We start from the raw sequence: 19,661 nt of genomic DNA, 5'->3' as shown, positions 1-19,661 counted from the left end.
GCCCACCAAACACATCCTCCTACTTCATGACGCACCTTCAAGCGAAGCCTGCTCAGTTAACCACCTCCAAACACAGACCACAGCGGTTGTGTCTGCTACTAACGCATCCATTACACTATACTCTCACCCCTACAAAACCTGCAGTTATGCTTTTCCACCCACCTTTAAAACCACCCCTGGGATGTCACTGTGAACCTGTGACCGCCACCCACTGCTCCCTGTCCATCACCGACAGAAAGACTGATGGCCGGTCCCCATCTAACCACTGCCTACCAGTAAAGACAGAGCCTTTCAGTTGCTGCCCTCCCCAATGCCACTGTAGTAGTTTAAAACATGTTAAACAAACTCTTCAACTGACCACCCCAAAACAGTTATTCCTGCTTGCCTCTACAGCATCAAAGCCAGTTCCTGCTACTTTTCATCCTCTGCATGATGCACACAATAATATTAAATGTAAAAAGGGTCCGATTTTGTTCCCTCACGCCAACATTAATTTACATTGAGTACCCCACTAAACCATACTTCCTGTCAAAGGCAAACCTGATCCCATGTGTAGCACCAGTCAGCAAGTACCCCACGGACAAACACCAGAGAGAATGTTCGATTCATGTACTTAAATTCACAGTGACAACGTAGCATTTCCCCACCTACTATCAGCCCAGCAAAGTCTGCAACCGCACAGTAGCCATCAATACTGGCAACATCTAAAGCACATTTCCACTTCCTTTCACTGGCAGCTCCTGATACATATACCTATGCTTTCTGGGCAGCATCTACCACAGACCACAGCATTCTTTGTCTCCCTAAGACTAACCAAATGCTGTCGGTGAACGCTTCTCTTCCCCCTTCCTTACTAATAACTAATTGAGGATCATGAAAAAAATATATAGTGTTTTCTTTTGCAAATAGTGTATCAAGCACTTGCTTCCCGCAGTCCTCACCAGATCCACACGTATCAACATTCTGCTATTGCACCTTTCTGTCAACACTATTATTATCTGGAGATGTTTTCTATCCCTTAGGTGAACTGGGAAAAATAATACTTTTACCGAAAACAAGTCCCTTTCAAACCTTTGCTACTTATATAGGCTCGCAAAGCACTTACTTGTTTTACTAACTCATTGTAAAGCAAACAGATAACTCATTCTAGGATTGGAATTACTGCTTAGAAGTGTGGAAGTAAATACTAAGACGTAGGATGATTTTTTGCATGTCTGCCAGACACTTGTTCTTCCCTGCATGCGTACACAATGCTACAATACAATTTAGCTTAACAAATTGTTCAGAAATGTACCGGAAGGTAAAGAAACAGCCCATATCATTTTTACAAAGACAAATAGACAAACGTCCACTTTATGGAAATTGCATGGTATTTCTGGGAAGAAAAGATGGCGGACTGAGGACGCCGCAGTGCAGTCGCAGCTGGGAGAAGCTCCCTACTCCTTTCTAACCCGGCATGTAATGACCACTGAATATCGTATTTGAAGAGGCTATGGAATTGTTGATACACTTACGGAAAACGCTAAAATAACTAAACAAGTTAAAGCACGGAAGGCTTGGAACTTATCTAAACTACCAAGTAGTGATACTATTTGCTGGTACTTCTATAGCGAGCTTGCTGATACACCGTGAGGACGGACGGAAACAGGCTGGCGAGATAGAAAATCAGACAAGGATTGAAAGCTGAACCGGAGTCGGAGGCTCTTGCGGGCACAGGCAACGGCTGTCACGGATATATCCCCCGCTTGCCTGGTGATTCTTTTTGTGACCTTCTAACGAAGTAAAGATAGGGGCATTTTCGGATACATGCAGCGGCTGCTCCAGACATACCTTTTGTTCATATGGTGCCTCATCCTGCGGCTTTTTGGAGGAACAACACGCAGCTGGTCTGGTCAAGATCCGAGATGCTGGTCGGAGGCGCGGTCTAACGGAGCCCAGGTGAGCGTGGACCCATTGCTGAGTAAGTGCTCACAGATGGCCCCTAAGATCTATCGGAGGGACACTAGGGCTAATAAAATTAATGCCTTGGAGGAAGCAGAGGCTTCAGGGGTTAAAGATACGGCTTTGAAGTCAAACCTTTTGAAATTAAGTACTGTCACACCAATGCCTAAAACTGTTAAAACAACCTCTGCTGCCTCTACAACAACAAGTAAAGAAGTGGTTAATACTATAATAACTCCACCGGCACCGAGCAAACAAGTACTGCGACCCCCCGGTTTGGTTATACCGGTTCTTGGGTCGGTGAACGTTTCCACCGAAGAAGTAACCGAGAACCTTATTAATATGGGTCCCACGAACGGCGCAAACAAGGGTGAAGGGGCCACAGTCACCTCTTCCCATGTCCAGGGGGGAGCAGCCCCAGTCGAAATTGTAGATGGAGAAAAAATCGGGGAAGGAGCTAATGACCCGGGGAAGGCTCCTTCTACCTGCCTAACGGAATCTCTTTCTCCTGCTGTAGAGATTATTGCAGACCCCCCAGATTTATCTGAAATCAACCACGCCAAGGAAAACTCATATGTGGATGAGAATGGAGATACAGAGGGTGAAGTTTCTTATGAGGAATGCGAGGAGTTGAACGAGACTGCCCCTTTATTAGACAATACCGAATACCTTGCCGGTAGTAGAAACAAGGCTAAATCTAAACCTAAGAATAAAACGAAGGCCAAAAAAAAAGACAAACTACTGTACCAACCTTAGTGCCAGCAGTAAAGAAATCACTTCTTGTTTGGAAAAGTCCCCTTAGGAAGTGGATTCAAGCCAAGGGCTTGGTAAAGAGTATGACACTGCGACTTTCTGGGGTAAGCTCGCCTGAACAAGATATTATCCAAGTCTCTGTAACGCCTATAGAAGACGTCCCATCAGTAAAGGACACTTTTAAGCTGCCCGTACCCGATATGAACACCATAGCATTGCAAAAGTCTGCAACACCCAATCACTTGGCTAATATCTCGAAAGCTTCAGAGGCCCCAGAAAATGCTGTCATTCAGATGGAACCATCTACTAAGAAATTTCCCCCTAATAGTCCAACGGTGTTGGAGGACGTGGAAGATATCACTTCTTCTGCTAGTACAAGCCCGCTAACTTTACTTGAAGGAGCGGACAATACTACCATCAATAGAACATTGGAGGAAGAGATGGGAAATACGAACTCACCATTTGATATCATGTTACAGACTTTGGCTAGCAATAGGAAGGAGGTGCAAGAACATTTCTTAAAATTAAGAGAGGATAACACCAAATTGCAGAACTCCTTACAGGACATTGATGTAAAGATGGGCGGGATGTCGGGGGGGGGGGGGGGGGCGGGATGTCGCAGGAAATTGGGGATCTACAACAACATGTGGTTAAGATAGAGGAAGGAGCTGCAGGAATGAGCACTGTGGTTAGCCAACATGATGACAAGCTTTTAGCATTGCAGTTAAAAGTTGAGGACCTTGAAAACCGCCAAAGGCGGTCCAATCTTAGGCTTTTCGGTATTCCGGAAGGGGTCGAGGGGGGGGGACCCGAGGGCATTTATGGTAGGGTTATTGCAGAAGGCCTTCACAGATCTTTCAGACTGGGATTGGGACTCTCAGTTGCAGAGAGTCCATAGGTTACCAATAACCCAGAGAAATAAACAAAAAAAATTCCCTTGCCCATTTTTAATTCACTTCGGGAATCATTTGTTAAGGCAGGCTGTTTCTTTAAAAGCAAGGCCCAAATCTACCAGTTACCGTAGGGGAATTGTCCTTTTTTGTTAAATCGGACGTTAGTAAGGCCACAATGGACAGACGGTGGCAATTACGCAAGCTAATTGATCCATTTAAGGCCCTAGGAAGACAAGCATACCTGCAGGAACCGGCTAGGCTAAAATGTTATTAAGGGAGGGCATACTCACTTCTTCACAGATGTAAGGGAAGCTGAGGATCTATTAGCCTCATTGTCGTAACTGATAGAGATAGTACTTGAAGTAAAACATTTTTTTTCCGGTTTCGCAGGGAGTGGGTGATGCCACAGGCTGCTTCTTGGGGTAGCTGCCACTACAGCGGCAGAAAGCTGTATTTGGGGGGGTGCCCTCTCGTTGGAGGAGGGAGGGGGCAGGAGGGATGGGGATGATTTGGGTGGGGGGTAGGTGGAGGGGGGTTCACAGGAAAATGAAAAACCAGAGCAGCTGGCGAGAAATGCACTATGTATTATAATATTACAGATTGATAGGATTGACAGGATGTATGTAATTTTTTTTAAAATGCTTCGCATAAAATGTCTAGCTTGGAACGTTGCTGGTTTGATTAGTAAAAGGAAAAGGCGTTTGGTTCAGGGAGAAATAGCTTTGTATACGCCCAATTTTTGTTTTTTTATCTGAGACACATGTTGCCTATGCAGATAGGAAAATTTTGGGACACCTGGGGTATGAGGTAATAATTTGCTCGACATTTAACGCATCAATAAGGGGGGTTGCTATCCTAAAAGATAAACGTTTTAAGGTAGAAGTTGGAAAGAGCAACTGCGATAAGAAAGGGAGGTGGGCCATTGTTCAATTATTGATTGAAAAAATTTAATATGTTTTTTGTATTGTTTATGGGTCAAATTTCGATGATGCCTATATTTTTGATCAGTTGAATGTAGAAGCAGTGGATAGGCGAATTAATTATAATGGGTGATTTTAACTGCATAATGGACTACAAGATTGACACCACGAGGGGCAATGCCCTTTATCGAATGCAGAGTACCAGGGCAGCCATTCTAGAGTTAGGGCGCATTCACAACATTAAAGATGTTTGCCGATGCGCTTTTCCTACTACGCCTGGCTATACATATTACTTTTTCTCCCACTGTATGCTGCTTTTGATGCTTTGTTGAATGTGAATACTTGGTTTGTCTGATAGAGAGAGTGTGCATGATTGATTGAATGAATGAACGGTGTGTCATGTTTTTATTGTCATATTTGCACTTGGGCTGATGTTTCCTCATGATTCCATAATCCAATGTTCTTTTACATTAGAAACTGACCTTTTTCAATGCTGAACTAAATGATTTTATCAAAAATGATCAACTGAAAATAAATTTTCTAAAATAACTTAGCTGTTCTGTGGGTGTTTTTGGCAGATTTCCATCCATTTGATTCTTTATTCCTTGGGGAAGCTCCCTTTCATGTTCATTTAAGTATACATATTACTCTGCCCCTCACAGGCTCTGTTCACGTATTGACATGATTTGGGCATCGGACAGGGTAATGAGCATTAGTACTATTGAACTTTGCCCTAGACTTAACTCTAATCATAATCCTATATTACTAACTTTCAACAATGAAAAGAACCATATAATACCCCGTATATTTTCTTTTCCCAGGCATTTATTTACCAATACATTATTTATCTCACAACTTAAGTTACATATTGTAGACTTCATTACCACCATCAATGCTGATGGTATTCCCCTCCTGGTGCTGACCATGATTTATTCCCATTGTTCATGACGAGCTCAGCTCGTCATGAGCACATGACCAGTGTACTGCATGACGAGCTGAGCTCGTCATGAGCATCGAAGGGGTTAAGCTTAATCTTAATACCACAACATGAATTATGGTATGGGACTCTTGCAAAGCAAGTATTCGGGGTTTTACTCAACAATTTCTTTATCACCAAAACTCAGAGCGCCGTAAAAAAGATAAAGCTTTGGTTAATGATATACTCTCGGTTGAATTGCTACTGGCAGAGGCTCTGTGCCGACAGGCCACGAATACAACAGAATTGGAATTACACCTAGGACGGCTGAAGTCTGCCCTAAAAACAATTTTCTGGGATAAGAGTAGTATAAAATTACATAAATTTCAAGTGACACATTATGAGAGCGGAGATAAAGTTGGAAAGCTATTAGCTTACAAAATAGCTGATGAACGAGCTAATACTTTGATTAAAATTTAAGGGGCCCTAATAACACTATAATTGACCAACCAACCCAAATTTTAGAACACTTTGTCACATTTTATAAAAAAACTATATACTCCAGAAAATCATCCGACATTGGCGTCTATCCAGAACTATCTGGATTATTTTCTAGAAAAGCCTGACTTTCTTGAGTTGGAACAACTTTCCAACTCTATTAGTGTACTTGAAATTAGAGAGGCGATTTCCCTCTTGCCATCTGGGAAAGCACCGGGAGAAGATGCGATTCCATTAGAAATTTACAAGTTATGTGTTGAAGAGCTTACACCTCTCCTTTATCAGGTTATTAAATTCATCGGGGAAAGCAAGGAAGCCCCGAGGTCTTGGAACAAGGTAAAACATTTTTTTTTTAAAAAGGGGAAACCACCAGATGAGTGCGGTTCTTACCGCCCCATTTCGTTAATTAATGCGGATGCTAAAATATTTGCAAAAGTGTTAGATACCCGCTTAGCACCTATTATACCGAAACTAGTTAGCCCAAATCAACATGGATTTGTAATAGGTAGGGACACCACAGCACATATTAACATGGTTGTGACAGCCTTTGACATAGCAGAAAAGGAATCCACCCCACTCGGCATGATTATGCTTGATGCAGAAAAGGCTTTTGACCGAGTGGGTGGGATTACTTGTGGCGAGTCATGACTGGCCTGGGCTTCAAGGAAAACTTTTTGAATTGGATACAGTCACTATATGACAATCCCATGGTCAAAATTAGTTATGCTGGTTTATTATCCACCTCTTTCACTATTACCAAGGAACTCGCCAGGTTTGCCCCTTACCTCTTTTATTTGCATTATCAATAGAACCATTTCTGCATGCATTACAATTACAATCTGCCATTACTCCTTTTAAGTGTGGCCCTCATTCACTGAAGCTTACAGCTTATGCTGATGACATCGCCATCTATTCAACTGATATTGTTAAGGCGATGCAGGGCATTACAGTAGAAGCCAGTAGATTCGGGGATGTTTCTGGCTACAAATTAAACCTAAATAAAACACAAATAATTGCCAATTATAAACCAGGGGGCCTCGCTGGATTGTGCCAGTCAGCAACATATTTAGGGGTTAAGCTTTCTGCAAATATTAAGGACTTAATTAAATTAAACTATGATGATTTAGTCAAAAACACTATAACTTTGTTAAAAAAGTGGCACAAACTCCCTTTAAATATTATTGGTAGAATTAATTTGATCCGTATGATAATCTTACCCAAGTTTCTTTATCTTTTCCGTTCTATTCCCTTGGTATTATGTAATTCTTTTTTTAAAAAATTGGATAGCGTCTTTAGTAGTTTTATTTGGGGGTATCATAAAGTTTGTAGATCTATTACTCTTCTAAAAGGGGCTTCTGACGGGAGGGCCAAAAGGCGTTGAATGGCTGCGAGGTGACTGACCACAGTATCAGGTCGAACTACGAAAGATGACTGGAGGTGCTAACCCTCTGAGGAGCAATAATTCATGGCAATAAGGGGAGGGGAGGACATGTCTATGCACTCGAGAGTGTGTTGCACGGTATCAATACAATGTCACCTGGGTACAGTAACACTTTCAGAAACCATTGTCACTCATTTAGCAATTACTCAATGTAACACCTCTAATCAGTGCAGCTATATATCTATCTTGCATCTGTAGAAATCAACGCTCTAACCCAGGTAAGAGTTATGTTACCAATACACCTACATCTCACCCACTTCAACACTTCGACCCTTTCCACCACTTGCATCTGAAGAAATCAACGCTCTGACACAGCTAAAAGTTAGGTTACCAATACACCTACATCTTCCCTGATTGCGGTTCATCATCCAATGATTGCTCTTAAAACACTGTCGAGTGTTGAATGGAAGGAAGAGGATTTACATTCAGATAGCTTATATTTCAATAAACCGGCATGTCGGCTGCTGAAAGTAGCTATTACTGCTATATGAAAGTTTCGAAGAAAACATCTACGAATCAGCCTGGAAACTTCTGCATGTTATTCCTTTGATACTTACTCTTTGTTATTTCCATTCCAACAACAACAAAACAGCAATGAAATTGGGCACTTCAGCGCTGTGGTGTCATCATTCCATGCCGTTTTTGCACATTGCTCCCCGCAGGGAGGTTGATGTTATCTCGTGTCACATCACCTACTCCAGAGCTCCGGTGCCTTTCTTAAGCCCCAGCTCCCCTCAGGAACAAGTCCTTGCGTATGTTGCACTTGAAACGGCTGACATTGTAGGGCTGCCGGTGCATGGCGCGCGCCTGCAACAAATTCTCGCAAGACATAACTTTATGGACATACTACGGAAATACGGCAAAATGTTGTGGGCATAGAAAAGGAACATTCATTACAGGACTATCACACAGGCAGCTGTACTGCATAACGAAATTTACCGCATCACGTTTGGGAGACAGGGGACGCACTGGAAAACAGATGGTGGCTACATGGTAATAATACTACACCAGCATTAGTTAGCAGCGCTGGTACCCGAGGAGTTGGGATGCTGTTATGCGTGATTTTGCATTTCAGTGCGGTGATGTGGGTCACCACACTTAAATGCGTTAGTCTAACTACTAATGCGTGGTACTTGACAGGGCTAAATTAGGTGGCTTGCATTTGGACAAGCTGTGCACACTAAGGCTATTATATCAAGGGGTATAAAGTGGACATTTGTCTATTTGTCTTTGTAAAAATAATATGGGCTGTTTCTTTACCTTCCATTACATTTCTGAACAATTTTTTAAGCTAAATTGTATTGTTGCATCGTGTGCGCATGCAGGGAAAAACAAGTGTCTGGAAGACATGCAAAAAATCATCCTACGTCTCAGTATTACCTTCCACACTTCTAAGCAGTAATTCCAATCCTAGAATGAGTTATCTCTTTGCTTTTCAATGAGTTAGTAAAACAAGTAAGTGCTTTTCGAGCCTATATAAGTAGCAAAGGTTTTAAAGGGACATGTTTTCGGTCAAAGTATTGTTTTTCCCAGTTCACATAAGGGATAAAAAACATCTCCAGATAATAATAGTGTTGACAGAAAGATGCAATAGCAGAATGTTAATACGTGTGGATCTGGTGAGGACTGCGGGAAGCAAGTGCTTGATACACTATTTGCATAAGAAAATACTATATATTTTTTTCATGATCCTCAATTAGTTATTAGTAAGGAAGGGGGAAGAGAAGCGTTCACCGACAGCATTTGGTTAGTCTTAGGGAGAAAAAGAATGCTGTGGTCTGTGGTAGATGCCGCACAGAAAGCATAGGTATATGTATCAGGAGCTGCCATTGAAAGGAAGTGGAAATGCGCTTTAGATGTTGCCGGTATTGATGGCTACTGTGCGGTTGCAGACTTTGCTGGGCTGATAGTGGGTGGGGAAATGCTACGTTGTTACTGTGAGTTTAAGTACATGAATCGCACATTCTCTCTGGTGTTTGTCCGTGGGTACTTGCTGACTGGTGCTACACATGGGATCAGGTTTGCCTTTGACAGGAAGTATAGTTTAGTGGGGTACATAGTGTAAATTAATGTTGGCGTGAGAGAACAAAATCAAACCCTTTGTACATTTAATATTATTGTGTGCATCATGCAGAGGATGAAAAGTAGCTGGAATGGCTTTGATGCTGTAGAGGCAAGCAGGAAGAACTTTTTTGGGGTGGTCAGTTGAAGAGTTTGTTTAACATGTTTTAAACTACTACAGTGGCATTGGGGAGGACAGCAGCTGAAAGGCTCTGTCTTACTGGTAGGCAGTGGTTAGATGGGGACCGGCCATCAGTCTTCCTGTCGGTGGTGGACAGGGGAGCAGTGGGTAGGGGTCACAGGTTCACAGTGACATCCCTGGGGTGGTTTTAAAGGTGGGTGGAAAAGCATGACTGCAGGTTTTGTAGTGGTGAGAGTAGAGTGTAATGGATGCGTTAGTAGCAGACACGACCGCTGTGGTCTGTGTTTGGAAGTGGTTAACTGAGCAGGCTTCGCTTGAAGGTGGGTCATCAAGTAGGAGGATGTGTTTGGTGGGCCGGCTGGAGGCAGTGTTATGTAACTTTGCTGCAGGGTGCAGCAGCAGTATTTACTGATATATGTAACTCGCCCAATGAAAGGGCGGATGTGACCAATGGAGGAACCAGAATCCTTTTTTTATGGCTGGGGTGAGCCCCTGTAGTATGGCGGGTCGCTGGCCTGATAGCTCTTGACTGACGCGGAGAATGGGGGGACCCTCCATGTACTTTGACGGGGGACCCCCTCAAGTTTCGTTACGTGACTGAATCATACATACGCGCACATACAGAGATTCACACACAGAAGTACCGATACACGAACACAGAAACACAGGAACACAAAGAAGCACACACACCTATGCACACTCAGACAGACAAAACACTCATTGAAATACACTAATACACAAGCTAATACACACAAACACACACATGGAATCACGTGCACTGCAACTCACAAAAACTGCACACAGAAAGACAAATTTCGACAGGGCTATCTTAACATTCCATCCATGTAATAAAATTACCACTATTGAGTAAAATTACTTCCTTACGAGACCGCAAGTGTCCAGTAAAAGATGATATTTAAAAGACAACAATATTCTGACAATGGCTCGTTTACTTGAAAGTTAAAGGTATTATAGTTGCCTCTCATTGCTCTGTCCCGTCCGTACCTCGTAGAATTTTTATGCAGTTTCATTGCACCTGCTACGAATTCTTTATAGGACCCGGAACCACCACCCGAAGGATGAATTATGCACCCTAAACCTGGCAAACAAATGTTCTTTTCTGGGGTTACTTTGGTGATGTCTGGTAATGTAACCAGTATCTATTGAATGAGGTAGGAGGGTGGTCGGCTACAGTCCAACTCTTCAATACCCACTGGTATTCCCATAGGGGAGTGAGAAACATACAACATAACATATAATGTGTATTTGTAAAGTGCACATTCACCCAAAGGGTATCCTGGCGCTGAATAACAGATGTTTGTTGTTACCCAACTCAATGGTACTCACAAGAGATGGTAGCATTACGCCAGGGATGCTGAAAATATGGCAAGAATAAGCATTTTGTCATATCCACATTTGTCCAGGAATAATCATCATTATGTCCTCGGCGGGCACCATCATGACAGGCAAATAATTATTTTTTATGCTAAACATGGACTTAAAAAAGCCAAGGTGGTTTAAGACAATGCCACACTTCCGAAGGCATTTGGAAATACTTGTGCGCTGCTCATTGTCTTTACCTCCCACGTTTGCAAGGGGTCAGCTTTACTTATTAAAACGGTTTTAAAAACAATAGGGATCGATAACTACATCTCAGTTTAAGATACACCCTATTTTTTTATCTTCGCTACCACTCTCCTTAGCTTCACGATGCCATTAGGCAAACGTGCGTTCGTAAAATAAATGTACACAACTAATTAATGTGAGAATAATACGTTGCTACAGCCGATATTAAATACGAATATCTACCTGATGTGTTTACATGGCATGCATTAGACTGAGGTAAGGTAAGGTAATATTTTATTTGTATATGATTAATTAAAATCTTTACAAAAATATAAAACGCCATATGACAGTACAATTGATTTAAAATACAGCAATTACTATTGTCAATTCAGGGTTTTTACTAAGTCCCGATGAGTCTTTCAAGTGTGCTTGAGCCTTTCCTTTGTTAAATCAAAGAACTTCACAACCTGGCAGTTCAGTTTAATGTTGCTGGAGGAAAAACACAGTTTAACTGCCTGCCTACAGGTCCGAACAGCATGTGATCTAAAAAATGGTAGCAACAGCTTGAACCTCAGGTCACTTAATCTCGGGCAAATGCATATCACGTGGATAATGTCCTCCTTGCCAGATTTACAAAGGCGACACAAGGCCGAGGCGTGAGATCTCTCCCATGGTGGCAGGTGCGGTAATGTCGGGATAGTTCCAAGACGCAGTTTCAGGAACTTTTCTTTGATTTTGATTTTCATCCCGATATTGAGATAGGCTTGTGGCCATATTTTGCGGTAATCTCCCACTGTTATCCATCCATGCGCTCTGTTGGCTAGATCTTTCTTGTCTTCTATTACCGAGATTATTCGAGCAGATTTTTTAGCCAACTTTTTAAAGGACTGAAGGTCTATGGCTGTTTCCCAAATGTCAGATAAGCCTAGCACCTCAAGAGAACCAAATAGGTAGTCCCTAGGCAGTGAAGTGCGACATCTGAGTAGCTCTTCCCAGACGCTGGCATTTAAGGAGTCAGGGTCTGAATCGCGGATCTTGCGCCAGTTAGTTACATATGCACTCCGTCTTTCTAGTGCTTGTTTGACCACCCCAAATTCTAAACGAATTTGGGCCGGAGAAGCATATTTGGGGAGATTAAAAATGGCCCTGTAACAATTGTCTATAACTGTGTCCAACAATGCAGCGTCCTTCCCATGCAGCGATTCACTCCCATAGGTGAGCGTTGGTTGAAGTTTCGCTCAGAGGACTTCAAGGAAGGGTTTAAGAGTGAGGTCAGGGAGTTTAGTCTTTAGTGATTTCAGTGCGAGGTGGGCCATTGTTGCCTTCCCTCGGATGGACTGGAGCTGAGGCCTAGACGTGTTCTTTGAATCCAACACGACGCCAAGGTACTTGTAAGTGACTACCCGTTCGAGCTTTTCTCCGTTGCGTTACCAACAAGGGATCCTTTTCTTCCTGTAGTTCACCGTCATGACCTTAGATTTGCTGAGGTTTAATTCTAGGGCATTCTTTACCGAAAAGGCATGGGTACAGTTCAGAAGATGCTGAAGGCCTATTGGCGACCGGCTTATCAGCACTAAGTTGTCCGCATATAACAGACTAGGAAGGGTGGCTTTTCCTAGCTTGGGGGCATGATTGCGGCATTTGTCAAGTTCTTCAGGTAAATCCGAAATAAACAGATTAAATAGAATTGGCGCTAATAGGCACCCCTGCTTTAGTCCTTTAGTTGTCCTAATCGGCTTCGAGAGGTGCTGGCCAGTTCCAAGTTTGATTTTAACCCAGGTGTTAGAGTGAAGCAGTATTAGGACATCCAGGAGGTGTTTCGGAATGCCCCAATTGAATAATTTTTCCCGAAGTTTGTTTCGGTCCACATGGTCAAAGGCCGCAGTATAGTCGATAAATGAGAGGAATAGCGGGGATGAATGATCTCACATCCTGCGCCTTAATGCAGGCTGGTGCAAGAATAATAGAGCAGAAGAGTAGGAACAAGATGGTCATGGGTACAGTTACATGTAGGAAGGTGGCTAGCAGATTAGTCACCTTTGTTTGGTCTGTAGCCCAAAAGTGCTGGTCTGGCACCTCTAACGACGGGGTAGGAAGAAGGAAGGAGTTAAGAGAAACAAGCATCGCACTGAAGCAACGCATTGAAGCAAAGCATTTTTAAAGTGCTTCAATGCTTTATAAGGGTTGTATCTAAATACAGCAAAAAAATATCACTTTTCAAGTAGCACAGGCCATTCATTATGTGGCCATGCAAAGGGAAAGGAAGTTTGCTCACGGTGTTAACTCGTTCGCTGCGGCGGCTATTCCGCGCAGCGCTAATAGGGCGGGGCGGCCGTGTGGCCGCCGCATGCTGGTGACAGAACCGCTCCGTCATCAGCCGCGGTTGGGCTGTGCTCGTGACGGAGCGGTTCCGTCATGGCCCGCCCCGCTCAATAGAACGCGCCGCGCAGGCGCGAAATCAGCGCCACGCAGGCGAGGCGGCCGGGCTATGACGGAACCGCTCCGTCATCAGCACAGCCCAACTGCAGCTGATGACGGAGCGGTTCCATCATCAGCATCGAACGGGTTAAAGACTGGCACCCCGTCTTCTTTTTTGCAATTGTACATGCAGCAAGCGGGACCTATCAAGGTTTTTTCATCTTCCTTCTGCTCATTTAAAAAGCACATGCAGTCTAATATTCTCCTTAACAAGGGTTAAGCAGCCTGTTTCCAAAGCAGGAAGAATTTTACCCTCCTCTTCTGGAGGCTTTTCTTTTCCGGTCTTGCTGATTTTTCCATAAAATATACTCACATAATTAAACAAGCACTGGCGTTGCCAAAAGGTCTCGCAGTAGGAAAGTTGGAGCTATTGGTTTTGTAAATGACAAAGCCCTTTATGTTTTTAAAATGAAAACAAAAATAAAAGGCATTGTTATTTGCAATTGTAATGGCTCCAACGTTCCTACTGCGAGACCTATTGTGCACTGCACAGTGTGGGTGAAAATGGCACTGCGTGGGTGTGAGTGGCTTTGAGTGAGTGGCGTTGCGTGGGTGAGTGGCGTTGCATGTGTGAGTGGCGTTGCGTGGGTGTGAGTGGCGTTGCGTGGGTGTGAGTGGCGTTGCGTGGGGGTGAGTGGCGTTGCGTGGGGGTGAGTGGCGTTGCGTGGGGGTGACTGGCGTTGCGTGTGGGTGAGTGGCGCTTCGTGGGGGTGAGTGGAGCTGCATGGGTGAGTGGAGCTGCGTGGGTGAGTGGAGCTGCGTGGGTGAGTGGCGCTGCGTGGGTGAGTGGAGCTGCGTGGGTGAGTGGCGTTGCGTGGGTGAGTGGCGTTGCGTGGGTGAGTGGCGTTGCATGTGTGAGTGGCGTTGCATGTGTGAGTGGCGTTGCGTGGATGAGTGGGGTTGCGTGGATGAGTGGGGTTGCGTGGATGAGTGGGGTTGCGTAGATGAGTGGGGTTGCGTAGATGAGTGGTGTTGCGTAGATGAGTGGGGTTGCGTGGATGAGTTGCGTTGCGTGGGTGAGTGTGGTGTTGCGTGGGTGATGGTGGGCTTGCATGGGTGTGAGTGGCGTTGCGTGTCTGTAAGTGTTGCTGTGTGGGTGAAAGTGGCACAGAGCCTTTGATGTGGCATGGCGCAGGAGAAATGGTGCTGCTGCTAATGAAATATAACAAGCCAGACCTCTTGGCTGTACCAAGGCTTGTTACACGTTGGATACATCTAGCTTTGCAGTATAGAAATCTGGACTCCACCGTGAAGGCTTCTCGACAGGACACATGGAAATGTGGGCCCTCGGAGAGCTGGATTTTCCCAGCCCTTGTTTTTAAACGGAGTATGTTGGCCTTTCTCGGGCTTCTTCCTCTCGCACCTAGCTTCCCTACGGAGCAGCCATTTTTGTACTCTGCAACACACATTTGGAATACAAATGATGTACTGTTACAAACTCATAGTTAAGCATTCACATAGCTGAAACATCCTAAACAGCGGGTACATGCGATGTCTGCTTCCAGTAAACTTTGCAGGGAGAATGGAGACAGGGTCCAGAAAAAGCTACTGAGAAAACTGGTGGCACCTAAGCATGCAAACGTATATGAACACATACATGTGCAAATATACATATGTAAAAGGACAGCGTTTGGAGGGCGCATTGTTTATCTACTAAGAAGAATTTCTGCTGCCAGGGGGAAGGGCTGCTTTCGACAAGTATTTGGTCACTCCAGCTGGGAGCTTATGTTACAGCCATTCAAAGGAGGGCGTGTGGGGGCTTAAGTCTGGTGGAACGAATAATAGGACAGTCTAGTTGGGGTGGGGGTGGTAATGCAATTAAGAGGAGAGAGAACAATGGGCTGTTAGAAAAATCCCCAATTTCCCTCTAGCCTCAAAGGATTCTTGCTTCCGACACAACACGCATGTATGCAAATCATGATGGATTTATGTAAATACCGAGGGAGCCTGGTCTTTTATCAGGCCTTTTTAATCGTAGGACGAACCGTCACTAAGGACAAGCACAAAAATTAAATGTAGCTTCTAAAATTCAAGTGAGATATATTGAAGTCGAAAATATTAGCAAAAGGCGGATTAGGAGGGAAGCCGGATGGGGGCGGGAGAACCTGGTGGGGGGGCGTGAATGCGCGAGAGGAGGCAGGCGGATTAGGAGGGAAGCCTGATGGGGGCGGGCGTGCCTGTGGGAGGGTGATTGAGAAATGTTGCCGATGCGGGAGGGAAGCCTGATGGGGGCGGGAGAGCCTGGTGGGGGGGCGTGCTAAGGACAAGCACAAAAATTAAATGTAGCTTCTAAAATTCAAGTGAGATATATTGAAGTCGAAAATATTAGCAAAAGGCGGATTAGGAGGGAAGCCGGATGGGGGCGGGAGAGCCTAGTGGGGGGGCGTGAATGCGCGAGGGGAGGCAGGCGGATTAGGAGGGAAGCCTGATGGGGGCGGGCGTGCCTGTGGGAGGGTGATTGAGAAATGTTGCCGATGCGGGAGGGAAGCCTGATGGGGGCGGGAGAGCCTGGTGGGGGGGCGTGCCTGTGGGAGGGTGATTGGGAAATGTTGCCGATGCGGGAGGGAAGCCTGATGGGGGCGGGAGAGCCTGGTGGGGGGGCGTGCCTGTGGGAGGGTGATTGGGAAATGTTGCCGATGCGGGAGGGAAGCCTGATGGGGGCGGGAGAGCCTGGTGGGGGGGCGTGCCTGTGGGAGGGTGATTGGGAGATGTTGCCGATGCGGGAGGGAAGCCTGATGGGGGCGGGAGAGCCTGGTGGAGGGGCGTGCCTGTGGGAGGGTGATTGAGAAATGTTGCTGATGCGGGAGGGAAGCCTGATGGGGGCGGGAGAGCCTGGTGGGGGGGCGTGCCTGTGGGAGGGTGATTGAGAAATGTTGCCGATGCGGGAGGGAAGCCTGATGGGGGCGGGAGAGCCTGGTGGGAGGGCGTGCCTGTGGGAGGGTGATTGAGAAATGTTGCCGATGCGCGTGCATGTTTAATCACGTGGTTCACGTGAACTACATGAAAACCGCGGGGCTGAAAGCCCTTTGGTTTGAAGATGTTTTCGCCACTTGAATTCTCGCTCCGCTCGATGCGCTTGCGCACATCGATAGGTCGCGAGACCTAAAAAGGTGAGGAAATCTGAAAATATTCTGAAAAGCAGACAGCTGAGGGGAGCGAGAGGGTGACAGAGAGAGTAAGGGAGGGAATTAGGCTGCACAATTACTGGCCACACTTTCGAATAGGATTCAGAAAAGGGGGTGGTGATGAACAGAGTGTCTGAATTAAGCAGACCACTCTTACCCAGTCCAAAGATCAGGGCTTGATCCATCACCGTTATTTATCTCACTGCCCCATCCCAGCTCAGAACCTGGCTATATGCAAATCAGTCTGTCCCTGGCCCAGTGCATCATGGGAACAGGGCAGACTAAACTACCAAGCCAATTCTTCACCAGAAAGGAGACAAGCTACCGGGGACCGGTTTCTGGCATTTCAGCCGTCTTCGGCCCGGCTTGCTTGAATCCTGATGGAGCAGTGAGAAAGGGACTCATGTCTGAGTATACCCTGCCACACCTATAGTGGCCAAAATAAGCATGGGCGGAAAATCCGTTCCGCTCGCGGATTTTGCGGATTTTCGGGAAATCCGCAATCCGCGAGATTTGCGAATTTCCCGCAAAATCCGCAAATCCGCGAGCAGCGGATTTTGCTCGCACTGCTCGCACTGTTCGCGTGAGTTCGCGCCCCGCGAATAAGTGCAAAATTGCAGAAAGACGATTTTAGCAAAACTGAAAGTAACTACTTACCAGGTTCAAAAGTTCAGGCTCATCATTAGTAGCCATTTCCTGTAGTGCTTCCTGAGGGGCCCCTCCAGAGTTCAGTTGCCAGTTGAAACTATTATGTGACCCTGCTCTGAACCTCAGAATAGTTACACATATGCCACAAAGGTCCTGAATTACAGCTAAGGGAGACAAGCAGGAGCCAGGCTGGAAGTTAAAATCCATTAATCAGCCCCTAATTCATTATTGTCAGTTGGGGCAGGGCAGGTGTTGTAACTAATTTTGCAACAATGAAAGCACTTAGCAAGTGCAAAAGATCACTAATCAGGGCGCACTAAGGAAGCAGGTGCCAGCTAAAAAAATATTCTGTGACACATTAATCAGCCCCAAATTAATTCAGGTCACTTGAGGCAGGGAAGGTGTGCTTTGCTTTGCCGAAAATAATGTACACTGGACAACCAGAGGGTGTGGTGATGAAACAGAGGGTGGCATGGGTGGGCCAGAGGGTGGCATGAGTAGTCAGAGAGTGGCAGTGGTGACAGAGAGTGGCAGTGATGAAGAAGAGTGTCCCAAACAGGCTGGACACGTAGAAACAACAAGTTCGCGAAACTTGCGACCCGACAGGTAAGTTCGCAATTTGCGAAAGTGTACAAAACCCTCGCGAACTGGCAGAAACACGGGCGAACACAAAAAAAAAAAAAAATCCGCAAATTCGCGGGAATTCGCGGATTTTGCGGATTGCGAATCCGCAAATCCGCAAAATTCGCGAACGCGAGATCCGCAAAATTCGCTCATGCTTAGGCCAAAAACGATTCAGAAAAGGGGGTGGTGATGAACAGAGTGTCTGAATTAAGCAGACCACTCTTACCCAGTCCAAAGATCAGGGCTTGATCCATCACCGTTATTTATCTCACTGCCCCATCCCAGCTCAGAACCTGGCTATATGCAAATCAGTCTGTCCCAGTGCATCATGGGAACAGGGCAGACTAAACTACCAAGCCAATTCTTCACCAGAAAGGAGACAAGCTACCGGGGACCGGTTTCTGGCATTTCAGCCGTCTTCGGCCCGGCTTGCTTGAATCCTGATGGAGCAGTGAGAAAGGGACTCATGTCTGAGTATACCCTGCCACACCTATAGTGGCCAAAAACGATTCAGAAAAGGGGGTGGTGATGAACAGAGTGTCTGAATTAAGCAGACCACTCTTACCCAGTCCAAAGATCAGGGCTTGATCCATCACCGTTATTTATCTCACTGCCCCATCCCAGCTCAGAACCTGGCTATATGCAAATCAGTCTGTCCCTGGCCCAGTGCATCATGGTGACAGGGCAGACTAAACTACCAAGCCAATTCTTCACCAGAAAGGAGACAAGCTACCGGGGACCGGTTTCTGGCATTTCAGCCGTCTTCGGCCCGGCTTGCTTGAATCCTGATGGAGCAGTGAGAAAGGGATTCATGTCTGAGTATACCCTGCCACACCTATAGTGGCCAAAAACGATTCAGAAAAGGGGGTGGTGATGAACAGAGTGTCTGAATTAAGCAGACCACTCTTACCCAGTCCAAAGATCAGGGCTTGATCCATCACCGTTATTTATCTCACTGCCCCATCCCAGCTCAGAACCTGGCTATATGCAAATCGGTCTGTCCCTGGCCCAGTGCATCATGGTGACAGGGCAGACTAAACTACCAAGCCAATTCTTCACCAGAAAGGAGACAAGCTACCGGGGACCGGTTTCTGGCATTTCAGCCGTCTTCGGCCCGGCTTGCTTGAATCCTGATGGAGCAGTGAGAAAGGGACTCATGTCTGAGTATACCCTGCCACACCTATAGTGGCCAAAAACGATTCAGAAAAGGGGGTGGTGATGAACAGAGTGTCTGAATTAAGCAGACCACTCTTACCCAGTCCAAAGATCAGGGCTTGATCCATCACCGTTATTTATCTCACTGCCCCATCCCTGCTCAGAACCTGGCTATATGCAAATCAGTCTGTCCCTGGCCCAGTGCATCATGGGAACAGGGCAGACTAAACTACCAAGCCAATTCTTCACCAGAAAGGAGACAAGCTACCGGGGACCGGTTTCTGGCATTTCTGGTGCAGTGAGCTAAAAAACGGTGTTGGATCTAGCCCTGATCTCTTGACTGGGTGAGAGTATTCTGCTTAATTCTGAAACTCTGTCCATCACCACCCCTTGTTGTTAAATATTTTGTCCACCATAAGCGTGGAAGGGTATACTCAGATGTGAGTCCCTTGCTCATTGCACCATCAGGATTCAAGCAAGCCGGGCCGAAGACGGCTGTA

Source organism: Lissotriton vulgaris, chromosome 5, assembly GCF_964263255.1.
Source record: "Lissotriton vulgaris chromosome 5, aLisVul1.2, whole genome shotgun sequence".
NCBI classification, from domain to species: Eukaryota; Metazoa; Chordata; class Amphibia; order Caudata; family Salamandridae; genus Lissotriton; species Lissotriton vulgaris.
Note: the sequence above shows the minus strand (reverse complement) of the source record.